Here is a 17109-nt window from a genome sequence, read left to right on the forward strand (position 1 = left end):
TCTTTTTGTCTTTCTCTCTCTGTCTCTGTCACTCCATCTCAATCTCTCAAGTGGTTACTACCTGTTTGTGTGAACCAATGTATGTGAACACACAGACCAAGATATCACTCCATCCCCATGCCCTCTCCCTTCCATGACCTCGTCGCCACCCATGAATACCAGGCTTTGGTACACCCCTTTGTTTTCACAACTCCACTGCTGTGGAAACACGTAGTGGATGGAACAAACACATTTGGGAAGAAGTAGGTAGCATCTGTCATTCTCCACACTAACCCCAACTTTGTTCTAAACAAGTAGAGGATACCTGGTAATCCCCCAGCTGTGGATTTATTGGGAATATTCCCTCAGCCTATTAGGTTGGTATAATAATTAAATCGATACCCTTTGTGTGTGGCCAGCTCTTCACTGCATCCTATTTCTGGATATTAGCACTTATATATCACCAACGGCCTTGCCACAGTGGTAACACCGGTTCCCGTCAGATCACCGAAGTTAAGCGCTGTCGAGCTCGGCTAGCACTTAGATGGGTGACCATCCGGTCTGCCTAGCGCTGTTGCCAAGCTGGGTGCACTCAGCCCTTGTGAGGCAAACTGAGGAGCTACTTGATTGAAAAGTAGCGGCTCCGGTCTCGGAAACTGACATACGGCCGGGAAAGCGGTGTGCTGACCACATGCCCTTCCATATCCGCATCCAGTGACGCCTGTGACCTGGGGATGACACGGCGGCCAGTCAGTACCGTTGGGCCCTCATGGCCTGTTCAGGAGGAGTTTAGTTTTAGTTTTAGCACTTATATATATGTTGGGATTTGATTGTGTAGCTGCCCAGTTCCCAAACCATACTCTTCCTCCTTCCACATTTCTTTTCCATTCCCTCCTATTGGTGGATACTGCCACAGTTACATCATTTGGCAGGAAGTCTATTACGTTGGAGGTAGCTGAAAATTTCTAATTTCGGCTCAGTTTCATGCTGTGTCCTCAAACAATTTGCAGGAAGTGCCGGACAGATGTATGCCCGCAATACCACTATCAGGAACAATAAACTGAACAATCAGGTATTTGATGTTGCGATTGGGTTTTTAAAGCTCTATAGAATTTCTAAATTGATTCTCTCCATTACATTCGAAGAAAGAAGTAAAGACCTATGGCGTGATTGGATAGAGACAACAACAAACACCCCTGCAAGACAGAGGCAGGCCAGTGTGGCCGAGCGGTTCTAGGCGCTTCCGTCTTTTTTTTTTTTTTGGTAGGGTTTAAGGGCGCTCAACTGCTGAGGTCATTAGCGCCCAGTCACTGGTGTTAGAGCACATGGAATCTGCTAAAACTCAAGGGGATGGGGGGACATCAGAAGGACCTGACAAAGATGCAGATAAAATAAGTAAAAAGGTTAAATGTCTTTGGACAAGCCAGTTAAAGTTATAAAACGCAGAATACGAGCAGCTGCTCGAGCGTCATCAGCTAAAACATCCGGTAAAGTAGATGGCAGGGACAGGATAACACGAAATTGACTAAAACGGGGACACGACAATAAAACATGGCGCACTGTTAACGCCTGACCACAATGGCACTGCAGGGCTGGGTCACCAGAGAGCAGGTAGCGGTGGCTAAACCGGCAATGCCCAATCCGCAACCTGGTCAGAAGGACCTCCTCGCGCCGAGATGGTCGGGAGGATGTTGTCCAAGCAGTTGGGAGCGGTTTTACTGCCCGCAGCTTGTTTCCTTGGAGGGATGACCAAGCATCCCACCACAACGATACAAGCCTCTTACATACATCCCCACGAACGTCAGATGACGGGACACAATGGGAGGCTGGCCGAGGCAGGAGGACTGCAGCCTTGGCTGCAGCATCCGCAGCCTCATTCAGAGGCACTCATACATGTCCGGGAACCCACAGAAAGCTGACAGAACCACCATTATCAGCGAAAGAATGGAGGGACTGCTGTATCCGTTGAATCAAGGGATGGACCGGATTGGGAGCTCCAAGGCTCTGAAGAGCACTGAGTGAGTCAGAGCAGAGTACATACGATGAATGGCGGTGGCGGCGGGCATACTGAACGGCCTGATGGAGAGCAAAAAGCTCGGCCATAAAGCTGGAACATTGGTCGAGGAGCCGGTATTTAAAGGTGGCGGCCCCGACGACAAAGGCACAGCCGACACCATCGTCAGTTTTGGAGCCATCGGTGTAAATAAAGGTGTGACCGGCAAGTCGAGCACGAAGTTCGACAAACCGTGAGCAATACACTGCAGCCGGAGTACCCTCCTTCGGGAGTGAGCTGAGGTCGAGATAAATAGGAACCGGAGCCTGGAGCCAAGGTTGTGTCGGGCTCTCACCCTCTCTGAAGGTGATAGGGAGGGCAAAATCCAATTGTCGAAGCAGGCGACGGAAGCGGACTCCGGGGGGCAGCAGGGCAGACACATACAACCCGTACTGACGGTCGAGAGAATCGGCGAAGAAGTACTCGTAAGAGGGGTGGTCGGGCATAGACAACAGCCGGCAGGCATACCGACACAGCAGTACATCGCGCCGGTAGGTCAATGGTAACTCGGCAGCTTCAGCATAAAGACTCTCAACAGGACTAGTGTAGAAGGCTCCGGTCGCAAGACGTATCCCCCGATGGTGGATGGAGTTGAGCCGGCGTAAGAGGGATGGCCGAGCGGACGAGTAGACGAAGCTCCCATAATCCAGCTTCGATCGGACTATGGACCGATACAAGCGAAGCAGGACAGTGCGATCCGGTCCTCAAGATGAACCGCTAAGAACTCTGAGGACATTAAGGGAACGTGTACAACGGGCCGCCAAATAAGAGACATGTGGAGACCAACACAGTTTCCTGTCCAACGTGAGCCCTAGAAACTTAGTTGTGTCCACGAATGGGAGAACAATGGGATCGAGATGTAAGGATGGCGGAAGGAACGCTTTATATCGCCAAAAGTTGATACAAACCGTCTTCTCTTCAGAGAACCGGAAGCCATTTGCCACGCTCCAAGAGTAGAGGCTGTCGAGACAACGCTGAAGGCAGCGCTCCAGGAGGCATGTTCTCTGGGCACTGCAGTAGATCGCAAAGTCATCGACAAAGAGAGAGCCTGAGACATTAGGTGGAATGCAATCCATAATTGGATTGATCGTGATGGCAAAAAGGGCTACACTCAAGACGGAGCCCTGAGGCACTCCGTTCTCCTGGAGGAAGACGTCGGACAATACGGAACCCACACGTACCCCAAACTTTCGTTCCGTTAAAAAGGAATCAATAAAAAGGGGCAGGCGACCGCATAGGCCCCACCTGTGCATAGTGCGGAGGATACCTCCTCTCCAACAGGTATCATAAGCCTTCTCCAAGTCGAAGAACACGGCCACTGTTTGGCGCCTTCGCAAAAAGTTGTTCATGATGAATGTCGACAAGGTCACAAGGTGGTCAACAGCGGAGCGGCGGCGACGAAAGCCGCATTGGACATTAGTAAGTAGTCGTCGAGATTCAAGAATCCAGACTAACCGAGCATTAACCATGCGCTCCATCACCTTACAGACACAGCTTGTAAGAGAAATGGGGCGGTAACTAGAAGGAAGGTGTCTATCCTTCCCGGGTTTGGGTATAGGAACAACAATGGCGTCACGCCAACGCATGGGGACTTGACCTTCGGTCCAGACGCGATTGTAGGTACGAAGAAGGAAGCTTTTGCCCGCCGGAGAAAGGTGTGCCTGCATCTGAACGTGAATGGCATCTGGCCCCGGAGCAGAGGACCGGGACAATGCAAGCGCACGTTCGAGTTCCCGCATAGTAAAGGGGGCATTATAAGTTTCCAGATTCAGCGAGTGGAAGGAAGGTCGCCGAGCCGCTGCTGCCTCTTTCCTGGGAAGGAAAGCAGGATGGTAATGGGCGGAGCTTGAAACCTCTGCGAAAAAGCGGCCAAAGGCGTTGGAGACAGCCACAGGATCAACAAGGACCTCATTACCTGAGGTCAGGCCAGGTACTGAGGAGTGGGCCTTAATGCCCGACAGACGGCGCAGGCTACCCCAAACGACGGAAGAGGGAGTAAAACTGTTAAAGGAGCTGGTGAAGGAGGCCCAACAAGATTTTTTGCTGTCTTTGATGACTCTACGGCTTTGCGCTCGGAGTCGTTTGTATTCAATACAATTCGCCAACGTAGGATGGCGGCGAAAGGTGCGTAAAGCACGTCGTCGAGCACGGATAGCGTCCCTACAAGCCTCGTTCCACCAGGGGACGGAAACGCGACGTGAAGAAGAAGTAGTAGTACGAGGAATGGAACGTTCGGCAGCATTGATGATAACAGCCGTGAGGTATTCGACCTGACTATCATAACTGGGAAAATCGTGGTCCGGAAAGGTCGGCAGGGAGGAGTAAAGTCCCCACTCAGCTTTCAGTATGTTCCAGCTCGAAGGTCGTGGGGATGGGGTGTGGTGCAGGAGACGAACAACACAGGGGAAGTGGTCGCTCGAATAGGTGTCAGAAAGGACATACCACTCGAACCGACGGGCAAGAGTGGTAGAACAGATCGAGAGATCCAAGTGGGAGTAGGTATGAGTAGAGTCCGAGAGGAAAGTCGGGGCGCCAGTATTGAGGCAGACAAGATTGAGATGGTTGAAGACATCCGCCAAGAGTGAGCCTCTTGGACAGGATGCAGGAGAGCCCCAAAGGGGATGATGGGCATTGAAGTCGCCAAACAATAAGAACGGCGGGGGAAGCTGAACGATCAGGTGCATCATGTCAGCCCGACCAACAGCAGATGACGGTGGAGTGTAGATGGTACAAACTGAAAAAGTAAAAGCAGAAATAGTAATGCGGACAGCTATTGCTTGGAGTGGGGTGGTCAATGGGATGGGATGGTAATAAACATCGTCCCGAACGAGCAACATGACCCCACCATGAGCTGGGATACCGTCCACAGGGGTGAGGTCATACCGCTCCGAGGTATAGTGGGTAAAGGCAATACGGTCAGTCTGGCGCAACTTGGTTTCCTGGAGACCAAGGACGAGCGGACAGTGCAGACGGAGGAGCAGTTGTAATTCCTCCCGATTAGATCGAATACCTCTTATGTTCCAATGAAACAACGCCATCGCTAGTCAAAAGGTTGGGGGAACGAGACGGGGGAAGAGCTGGTCACCTCGACGGCCGCGGAGGGCCAGGTTGCGAGGGAACAACGCTACAACCGACGGGAGGCGGATCCGGTTCCATCGACTCGTCGCCAGTCGCGGCCGCTGTCCCTGGTTGTGTAGGAGGGGCCGCATCATTTGCCGACGAAAGGCCGGCGGAGCGCCTGGCAGCAGAGCGTCCCGGCGAAACTGAGGACGGCCAGGAGCAGCGACTCACGGATGGAACGTCAGACGAAACGCGCCGGGGTGGAGAGGGGGTTAGAGACTTCTTCTTGGAGGCCTTCTTGGAAGGCCGAGGAGGCACAGGGATGGTGGGCTGGACCCGAAGAAGGTCCTCACGCGCGGGTTCCGTTTTGGAACGCCGGACCTCGGAAGCTGGGGTCCGGAACGTTGCCCCGATGGACGCCTGAGAAGAGGATCGCTTCTCAGGTGGCGTGGGGGGAGGAGGAGGAGGAGGAAGGGTGGCCCCGGGGGCAGAAGGGGTGGGGGCCACGGGGGAGGAGGATTTGGAAGGGACGGATTTGGGAGGCGGAGGCAGAGCCCCCTGATGGGCGGAGGAGGTGGAGGGGGGACAGGATAGGGGTGAGGATACCGCGGAAGGAGTGGACACAACTGAGGCGAACGAAGTGGTCAATGACACGGGATGGAGGTGGTCGTACTTCTTCTGGGCCTCAGAATAAGAGAGACGATCCAAAGTTTTGATTTCTTGTATCTTCTTCTCCTTCTGATATGCGGGGCAGTCTGAGGATCTAGGCGAGTGGACGCCAGGACAATTAACGCACCGAGGTGGTGGGGTGCATGTATGTTCCTCACGAAGAGGACGTCCACAATCGCCACAAAGGGGCTCAGCCTCACACCGTGATGACATGTGCCCAAAGCGCAAACACCTAAAACAGTGCATAGGAGGCGGGGCGTAAGGTCGCACGTCACACCGGTAGCACATCACCTTTACTTTCTCCGGGAGAACGTCCCCCTCGAAGGCGAGGATAAAGGCCCCGGTGTCGATGCGACGGTCTTTGGGGCCGCGCTGGACTCGCCGGACGAAATGCACACCTCGGCGCTCCAGGTTGGCCCTGAGCTCCTCATCAGATTGTAGCAGGAGGTCACGATGAAAAATAACCCCCTGCGTCCTATTTAGTGCCAGATGTGGGACAATGGATACTGGGATGTCCCCTAGGCGGTCGCACGCCTGGAGCGCCGCCGACTGTGTGGCGGAGGTGGTCTTGAGAAGAACGGACCCTGAACGCATCTTGCTGAGAGCCTCGAGTTCCCCGAAGACGTCCTCAATGTGCTGAACAAAGAACATGGGCTTGGAGGTGGCGAACGTCCCCCCATCGGTTCGAGAACAAACCAAATAGCGGGGGAAGTACTTCGCCCCAAGCCGGCGGGCCTGTCCCTCCTCCCATGGAGTGGCCAAGGGGGAAAGGGCAGGAGAACCAGAACTAGAAACGGTACCTTTTCTTTTGAAAGACTCGGCCGCAGAGCGACCTGATACATGTTGACGTTTCATCTGCGAAACGTCCGCCCCGATACCACCCACTCCGACCAGGGGCTCTCCCTACAGGCGCCACCCAGCCGCAGCAAGGGCCACCTGGCAGGATGACCGTTGCCGGGAGTCCTGATGCCCCAAGGAGACGGGCATCTACTCCTTGGCCGACGTGGGGAGGGTGCAGCTCAGGTATCGGCAGTACGATCCCTGTGTTGTCAGGGGGCTACAACCTAGAGGGTACATGACGACCCCACCACAACGGGCTGGCTACCATGCTGGATTTCTGGTGCCATGGATAGTCCATCATGATCGCTGGTGCAGATGGAGATGCACTATGGGCGTAACTTGGACAACCCATCAGGCGTTTAGGCCCAATTTGAGGAATAGTGGGTATGGTTACAACGCCAGTGCAATGCTGAGTGCCAAGGTCTTAGTGCACTGAGGACCAGTGGTACACCACGTAAGGTGTCCTTCCCCAAAAGGCTCGTACTTCTGTAGAATTTTGAAAAATGGAGGTCAAACCCCAAGGGGGACCATCACATGGAAGGCCGAAACGGTTGAAACTCCTTTTAGTCGCCTCGTAGGACAGGCAGGAATACCTCGGGCCTATTCTAACCCCCAGACCCGCAGGGGGGGCTTCCGTCTTGAACCGCGCGACCACTCCTACCGCAGGTTCGAATCCTACCTTGGGCATGGATGTGTGTGATGTCCTTAGGTCTTTCAATGACAAGAACTACTACAGATTGGATCATGCTTTGTGTGTGTCATATTTAGGGCTTCTCGATACTTTACAAAAATGGTTCCAATGGCTCTGAGCACTGTGGGACTTAACATCTGAGGTCATCAGTCCCCTAGAACTAAGAACTACTTAAACCTAACTAACCTCAGGACATCACGCACATCCATGCCCGAGGCAGGATTCCAACCTGCGACCGTAACGGTCGCGCGGTTCCAGACTGAAGCGCCTAGGAAACCAGCCACATTTTTATCACTGTAATTACAATTGAATATTAGGATTGCAGTCCCAGTCTGGTGACATTCGACAATGAGAAAATTTCTGAAATACCTCTCGTGATTGCTGTGGCTCTGGAAATATCAACATCTATATTCTTCTTATGGCTGTACATATTTCTCCATGTACAATCCTTCATTGCGCTTACATCTATAGATATGTTAAAGTCGCAATTTCCCATGTCAGATCCATACCTTCCTTAGGATCAGATATAGCCATTTTCTTCACATATTTTGGAATATGGGCCGCAGTAACTTTGTACCTCAACATTTTACAACCCTGCCGATCACAGCGAATCATAACACATCCTCTACTAAGTATAACTGAATGCTGGTGTCACCAAACAATACTGAGCGAAAATCTGCAATGGATAGACATAACCCATTTGTTTTCCTTGCGAGTGGTACCAATGTGTCTTAGGAAGAGAGGGCTAATCATCTTATAAGCGATCAACTAATAAAAACATTAAGGTAAAGACTATGTTACTTTCAAATTACATAAAAAAGTATCACTATGATATCCATACTAAAAATTACATGTACTTTATAAATCGAGGTACGGTATTGCTTACAAATGAAATGGTCTTCCTCATAAACACTGTGACACTGAATATAGACAGTGATCTTGGGGGTGTCTATTAACTCACTGAAAGTGTTGGTGCACATCACCAGAAGTGTAAGTTCGTAATAAATCCACACTTCACACCGAATTCAGAAAACTGATTTGGTTATGGAATGTGGTCTTAAGCCGATATTTGAAGCTCCCTTATGCTGCTGCTAGATATTTCCCACTCTAACAAACAACTTTTCTAAAGCATTCTATCTCGATTGCACACAGACAGTGTAACAGAGGTTCTGCAATATACCCATGGGGTTGCAGGCGAGAGAGGAGGATGGTTGACTGAGAATGATCACAGGCAGTAGATGATGTGCAGTGTGAGGAATCATTTAAAAAATGCAACGTTAGATTGGAGTCATGACAAATGTGCAATACCTTATGACAACTACACAGGCTTTACTGTTCTACAGTGTTACGTACTCTGGTAGAAATTCTGTCTGCGATTTAGTATCATGTTGCTGCATTCAACCATATACTTGTGTTGGGGCCTATGGAGATGTCTTTTAATGATTACAGCCACTGGTGAATCGTATTTGTAGCACCCATATATATCGAAGCGAGTCACCTGTTTCGAACCTATCTGCTAAGGACCTCATGCAGTGTAACTTCTGGATGGTTTTTGACGGTGTCACTGAATCTTGTAGCTGTTCCTCAATCTCTATCCCGTCCTCCCTGCAGCTTTGTCCATGTAATCGTTCCTATTTGACTCAGAACTGAGCAGAAGTCAGAGAGTGCTATATCTGGCACATCTGCATCCCATGGAGAAACAGGGTGAGCTGAGTTAATGCCACAGGAGCGTGTATTGACCACTCATTGGAAATGTTGACGAAGTTCCGCCAACTGTGTAAGGCCAACGCCAAACGAAGCATTCTCCTGTAACAATGCAGTACAGAAGACAGTATAAGCAGTTAGGGTGTGTTTATTATCGGGAAAATTAGGAAGACTTTACATTACATGGGAGAAGGAAGATGCATGAAGTTATTGATACTGCATTGTGGTGTGTTTCCATATTACATACAAGTACTGCAGTTCAAAGGAGTTCTGTGTCTCTCAGGGTTTATTCGTTCATCACCCAAACGGTCTCTCCCTCCTTGTTATTCTGTATCATCCAAGAGCGGGAAAGTATGACTACAAAAACTTTAACATCATCCAGTACAGAACTCAAAAGCTATTACTCTATCTCTCTCTTCCAATATGTCGAAAACAAGTACAGTGTGTGCTGACATGGAGCATATGTGGCGATCCTGTTAAATATACAGGTCTAGGTCCATTGGAGCAGGTAGCCAGTGTTTGAAGTCGCTTGCAGAGACCAGTGTAAAGTTTCATTACCTGTACTATAAGAGGATCATATCCCACAGACTATCTATCACGAGAGGGGGTTCCCGTGTTGCTCTTTCAGAAGCTGCCTGATGCATTGTTTTTCTGTGTTTTTCTGCTGTAACTCATATAAGCAGTGTAATGACTTCTGCTTTGTCCACCACCATACATTTTGTTTTTCCACCACGACTTCAAGGGTTGTGTGAGGTGATAACCATCAGTAACACTTTTCGATTCATTGGCTCTCACAGAAAGCTGGATATCGGATGCTATGCTGCTCCCACAACACACAATGGTTGAAATAAAAGAGACAGGCCGTGTTTCTTATTGACAAAATTGTGGAAGACATTGTGACGTATGGAAGCTGGAAGAGTCTGTGGGATTGTGGAACAGTTACGAACAGCTGTTTGAAGGTGATGATCTGTGCATTTAATCTCATGTTCCACACAGATGAGGCAGCAGATGTCTCAGTGTTCCATTGTTTGAAGAGACCCTTAGCATTGATTCCTGTATTGATGGTACATGCTGCACCCAGATATATGATCTAAATCTGGTGTACTATGGTGTAGGCATCCTAACCTCCAAATCTTTACACACTGTGTCTGCATTTCTATGACATACAGTGCATGTGCAACAAGGGGGTAACCTGCAGCACAAAGACCCATAGAGCACTGACAGTATACATAATCAGCTGTAAATCCCACGGATGGAGGAATGGAATGACTTTCATACACACAACAAAGAAAGTTTTGCATGACCCCAGTTCCAAGAATTACTGAAGATGTTGACTGTGGATATTGTATCACGGACACAGTCCCTTTGACTGTTCTGAGATGTCACTCAACCCACCCAAAGATGTAAACAATCAATCATGAGCAGTTCTTATTAGATGGAGGGGTCTGACAGCTGATCAGTTCCAGTCATTCCACCAGGAAGGAGGTACACGGCTCTTGTTGTTTGTAGTTCAAGCATGCTTAGACAGTCAATACCGCAATCTGATCGTGTCCGCATCGTTACTTTATGACAGGAAGGCCCTCAACAAGGGAAGTGTCCAGGCATGTCAAGAGATGTTGTCTGGGCATGGAGGAGATACAGAGAGACATGAACTGTCGATAACATGCCTCGCTCAGGTGGCCTAAGGACTACTACTGTAGTGGATGGCCACTACCTACGGATTATGGCTCGGAGGAACCCTGACACCAACGCCACCACGTTGAACAAAGCTTTGCGTATAGCCACAGGATGTGTTACGACTCTGTGTGCAATAGGCTGCATGTTGCGCAACTTCACTCCTGATGTACATGGCAAGTTCCATCTTTGCAACCATGACACCATGCAATGTGTTAGAGATGGGCCCAACAACATGCCAAATGGACCTCTCAGGATTGACATCATTCTCTTCACTGATGAGTGTTGCATATGCCTTCAACCAGACAATTGTCAGAGACGTGTTTGAATGCAACCCAGTCAGGCTGAACTCGTTAGACACACTGTCCTGCGAGTGCAGCGAGGTGGAGGTTCCCTGCTGTTTTGGCGTGGAATTATGTGGGGTCGACGTACACTGCTGGTGGCCATGGAAAGCACCATAATGGCTGTACCATACGTGAATTCCATCCTTCGACTGACAGTGCAACCATATTGGCAGCATATTGGCGTGGCATTCATCTTCATGGATGACAATTCACGCCCCCATTGTGCACATTATGTGTATCAACATCGCTCGACTAGAGTGGCCAGCATGTTCTCCAGACATGAGCCCTATCGAATATGCCTGTGAAAGATTGATAAAGGCTGTATATGGACGATGTGACCCACCAACCACTTTGAGGCATCGACGCCGAACCACTGTTGAAGAGTGGGACAGTCTGGACCAACAGTTCAAAAATGGCTCTGAGCACTATGGGACTTAACTTCTAAGGCCATCAAGCCCCTAGAACTACTTGAACCTAACTAACCTAAGGACATCAAACACATCCATGCCCGAGACAGGGTTCGAACCTGCGACCGAAGCAGCCGCGCGGTTCACGACTGTAGCGCCTAGGAGCGCTCGGTCACCCAGGCCGCCAGACCAACAATGCCTTGATGAACTTGTGGTTAGTATGCCACGACGAATATAGGCATCCATCAAGGCAAGAGGACGTGCTGCTGGGTATTAGATGAACTAGTGTGTACAGCAATCTGGACAACAACCTCTGAAGGTCTTTCTGTATGGTGGTACAACATGCAATGTGTGGTTTACGTGAGTGATGAAAAGGGCAGAAATGATGTTTATGTTGATCTCTAGTACAATTTCTGTACAGGTTCCGGAACTCTCGGAACCGAGGAGATGCAAAACATTTTTGATGTGTGTAAATATCCTCACCCTTCCACGTTTTTTGTTGTATTTTCGTCAGTTTTAGTATTTTCCATCAATTTTCGTAATTTTACCTGGTTTTTCGTAATTTGAACGCAGTTTACTCAATTACGTAAGGTCGAAACAACTACTCTCGACGAGTTGTCACTTCAACATTATGTCGATCTCGCGATGCTAATAGCCAGTGACTATGCAGCATAGTTCTCAAATTCTGTACCATCGCTAAGCCATTCCCTCCTTTACTGATGCAGGCGCGCACGCGCGCACACACACACACACATACACAGAGAGACAGACAGACAGACAGACAGAGAATAATAGTGCATTAACACTAAGGGTTGACAACTGTTCTACATTTGAAAGCAATTGTAGAGCATGGAACGAGAAGTGATCTCATGATTCCATGGGCAAAAGTGACATAAAATCCATAAAATTACCAAAATTGACGGAAAAGTACACACACATTGCGGGAAAGTACGTCAAAATGCAGGGAAATTGAGGGGGAATGAGAGTTACTAGCATGTCTTCTGCTTGGTGATGGAAAATTCTTGTACTTGGGAATGTGTATGTGACAGCAAGAGGAATACAAGGAAAAGGGAACCAGAGAAATAATCATTTTTCGTCGACGGTGATAAGATGGGTGCAATAGAGTGTTTAACTTGGATGTAGAGTGAAATTTATAAATGCCAAATCATAAGCCCAGGTGCGACACCAAAGTTATTGGCCACCACTTTATAGATTTCTGTAAAGTGTCCTTAGCTACAGAGCATTGTATTACGGCTTGGAAACTGCAATACACAACTACAGAATGGATCGCATGTTTGACACTGTGCAAAACTGTCTAGTTGTTGTAAACCCCATTAAACAATATTTACAATGTGCTTCTCTGTTATCTCCACCAATCAGAGCCGTGCAGTGTCAGCTAACAGATACCTTAGGGAACAGTTCCTGCATTGCTTTTAACAACATTCTCCTGTATGTCTTTGAGGTAATAGTGATACTTGCAAGTTAACTGCTGTCTTTGATGGTTTCCTGGAAAAGAGAACCATCTGCCTCTAGACCGACGAGGATGTATGTTAAAGGATGATAGAAAGTAGACGGAGTGATTAGTCGAGAGAGTGTAATAAGGCATGATTTAATGGCAGACTGGTGATGCATTCTGGGGAGGGAGATGCTGCTGCAGGTCATTTCTCACGCATTTAGCCCTTTTTTCCGTTGTTCTCTTGAGGTGCTTCAGTTGTATGGTGTAACTTGCTATAGACTTGTATACAACTGCCTGTTCTATTTGTGACTTAGAGCGCTATCTGCCTGCAGTCGTTAACAGCAAAACTACTATACCACTGTCAGCAGAGGACTTCCAAAGCAAGTGTGATGAATGATATCCATCGATGGGAAACCTATTTCAACACCCTCCTCTAGACGGACGAAGATTTATGCGAAGTACTCCTTTTCTCTACCGCACATAAATCGAGTCTTCAGTTTCATTAATGCAGTGATGCTATGTCAGTAAGAGTGGCTTATGAGGTACTGTAAACTGAGTACATTTGCTTGACAACTGTTGTCTGTGTGTATGGAAGAGGATGTGTTCTGTTTACAGAGTTAGTGCAGCATGGCTTGTGATTTCACATATCAATCACCGCCGCTACGCATTTGTGTTTATGTTCTATGATCTTTCTTCTCTTCGCGCACCTCCTTGGTTTGGAATCCAGACACTACAACAACGCTACAGGAATGACAGCACGAGCGGTTTACGTAAAATGTTTCAAATTCCTTCCATCTGAAAGTCCATCATGCATAGCTCAAACATTTCTTCTTCTTCTTCTTAATCGTCTGTTACATCATCACAACACTCTCAAATGTCTCAGGCTTGTACCTACTGTACACCAACAAGGAGTACTGAGCTCTTCAGCATCCAAGCATCTGCAGAGATCATGTGTAACTGGATGGGTGATGTGAGTAAGATTGGTACGGAACAGTCTTCGCCCAATGGCAGTTGCAGCATGGGAATGAGAAAACTGGTCTACATCAGTAGCACTGGTCAGTGCATGTTTGAAACAGGTGTTATACCCTTTGCAAAAGCAAAATATTGAAGTGAACTGGTTACATGGAATTCAGCTCGTTCTAATCCTTCATGCGATGTCGAATGTAGCGGGTATAGTACTCTCCTACTTCTGGTCAGTTTCAAATTAAATGGGTGTTTCTGGGAGGACTGGTTAAAAGAGTAAGGGTTACGAGATGCATAGAGAGAGGCCACGTAGAGTTTTACTCAGGGTTCTTGGCCCATAGACTCAATGGTTGTTTGGTTGGTTGTTTGAGGTTTAAGGGACCAAACAGCAAGGTCATCAGTCTCTTCTTTCAAATATGCTCCATTCCGCTAATGGGGCATCTCAGGAAAGTCAGAACAATAAAATGGAAAAAGGGAAAAACGTAAAAGGGCAGTCACGTTGTCATTGGTAAAAAAACAAAATGAGGGAAGTCGGCAAGAGAACGAACCCAACACTACGCTGAAGCAGCATAGGCAAGACCACCTGTGAGTTAAAAGGTACAACTGCTATAATGTAGAAAGTACGTATGGGAATAGAAAGACTAACAAAGCCTTAAAAAAAGGGGCAAAAACAGAGGAAAAGGGGAAGAAAAGAGGATTTAGGTCAGGGAGGTGAATCGGGAATCTGAGAACACTGCCTACAGTGGGAGACACCCAAACACTCACCGTCCTGCCCCAACACCAGAGAGATTAAAAACCTTAAAACAGAATAAAAACCACTTTCCCGGAGGAAACCGAGAACCAGAGAGACCATCTGGGAATCGTCAGCCAACATCAAAGTTAAAGTGTGGGGGAGTCTGTACTTAGCACGCAGAGCCAAAAGAAGGGGGCATTCAACCAAAATGTGGGCCACTGACTGGAAGGCTCCACAACCACATATTGGGGGTGGCTCATCACGCAAAAGAAAACCATGGCTCAGCCTGGTATGGCCAATGCGGAGACGACACAGTGTGGTCGAGTCCTTTCGGGAGCGGCGAAAGGAAGAACATCACAGGCCTGGTGTCACCTTAATTGCACAAGTTTATTAGACAGGGGAGTAGCCTCCCAAGAATTGGCCCATGACTGTGCGAAGTGGGATATGATGTGAAGCCGTAAATCCGCTGCAGGAGGGGTTACAGAAAATGGGGGGTAAGAAACTGCTCCCCCAGCCAAACGATCAGCAAGCTCATTACCTAGGATACCCACATGGCCAGGGACCCAAAGGAAGTCAATGGAACAAGCAGCACGGTGAATATCAGCGAGATGGTCATGGATGGCAGAGACCAAGGGATGGCGCGAAAAACACCGGTCAATAGCAAGAAGGCCACTCATCGAGTCCGTACATAACAAAACGCGGTTGTGTTGGGATTGTTTAATAAAGGTAAGGGCCTGGGAAATTGCCATCAATTCCACAGTAAACACCCCACATGTAGGTGGCAGCAGATGACTTTCCTTTCCAACAGAGGACGTGAAGGCATACCCAACATGATCAGCAGATTTAGAGCCATCAGTGTAATAAACAACAGCATCCCGAAACTCCCATAAAATTTGGCGGAAAAAGGAATGGAACACCACTGGGGGGATGGAATCTTTCGGACGTCGGCGGAGATCCATCCGAATTCGAGGCCGAGGAACTAACCAAGGAGGGGTGGAGGGGAGGGAGCGAGGAAGACAGGACAAAGCTGAAAATCACGGCAAAGAGACGCAAGGCGCAGCCCAACCGGTAAACCCGCCCGAGGGCGGGAGTCGGGTGGGCGACGTCCATGGTCTGGGAACAGGATAGAATAGGAAGGATGAGTGGGAGAGGAACGGATAGTGAGTGCATAAGACACCAGAAGCTGGGACCGCCGAACAGAAAGGGGGGGGGGGATCCCAGCTTCAGCCAGAAGACTATCAACAGGGCTAGTAGGGAAGGCACCGGTGGCCAAACGGATACCACGATGGTGGACTGGATCCAGCACGTGCAGTGTGGAAGGAGCAGCTGAATCATAAACTTGAAGACCATAGTCCAAGCGAGACAGAACTAGAGCACGATAAAGACGGAGGAGGAGGGAACGGTCTGCACCCCAAGAGGAGTGGGCAAGGAAGCGAAGGACATTGAGTTTACGGAAACATCCTACCTTCAGGAGTCTGATATGGGGCAGCCAAGTGAGCTTGTTGTCGAAAAGAAGACCCAGGAAATGAAACTGTGGGACCACAGGCAATCGTTGTGCAGCGAGATAGAGCTCTGGATCAGGGTGGATCGTAGTACGGCGACAGAAGTGGACCACTCGCGATTTTAAAGGAGAGAACTGAAACCCGTGTGAGAGGGTCCATGCAGAGGCACGCCGTATAGCCACCTGGAGCTGACGTTCTGCAGATGCCACCGAGGAGGAACTAACCCAAATGCAGAAATCATCCACATACAGGGCAGGGGCGACCGAGGGACCGACAGAGGCCACAAGTCCATCGATATCAATGAGGAAAAGAAGGACACTCAAGACAGAACCCTGTGGGATGCCCGTCTCCTGGGTCCGTGGAGAACTAAAAGCAGTACCAACACGAACTCTGAATGACCGATGGATCAGGAACTGGCGGATAAAAATCAGGAGTGGGCCCCGAAGACCCCACTGATGAAGGGTAAGTAAGATGTGATGGCGCCAGGCCGTGTCATAGGCGTTGCGAAGGTCAAAAAACACTGCAACCAAATGGCGGCGCCTGGAAAAAGCCTGCCGAACTGCGGATTCCAAGCGAAGTAAATGATCGATTGGAGATCGTCCCTCTCGAAAGCCACACTGGTAAGGGGACAATAGATCCCGAGATTCGAGGACCCAATTGAGCCGACGGGCTACCATCCGTTCAAGTAACTTACAAACAACATTGGTCAAACTAATTGGCCGATAGCTGTCAACAGATAGGGGGTTCTTACCAGGCTTAAGGACAGGAACCACAATGCTATCCCTCCACTGAGAAGGGAAGTCGCCCTGGAGCCAGATACTGTTAAACACCCGAAGAAGATGGTGCCGTTGTGGAGCACTGAGATGTTGAAGCAGTTGGTTATGAATGGAATTCAGTAAAAGGTTCGTTGTAAGATTCTGACTCACAAGTGGTGAAACATAAGGTGGGAGCTTCAGCCCGCTGTTTTTGATGAAGGAAAGCAGCTGGATAGGAGGCTGACGCTGATGCCACTGCAAAATGGGTCGCAAGATGTT

The 17109-nt window shown here is 49.0% G+C and overlaps 1 pseudogene; it reads left to right on the forward strand.

The window, feature by feature from the left end:
• The first annotated feature begins 441 nt into the window (after positions 1-441).
• LOC124723519 lies at positions 442-559 on the forward strand (annotated as a pseudogene).
• Positions 560-17109: the final 16550 nt, after the last annotated feature.

This window comes from Schistocerca piceifrons, chromosome 1 (assembly GCF_021461385.2).
Source record: "Schistocerca piceifrons isolate TAMUIC-IGC-003096 chromosome 1, iqSchPice1.1, whole genome shotgun sequence".
Classification (NCBI taxonomy): Eukaryota; Metazoa; Arthropoda; class Insecta; order Orthoptera; family Acrididae; genus Schistocerca; species Schistocerca piceifrons.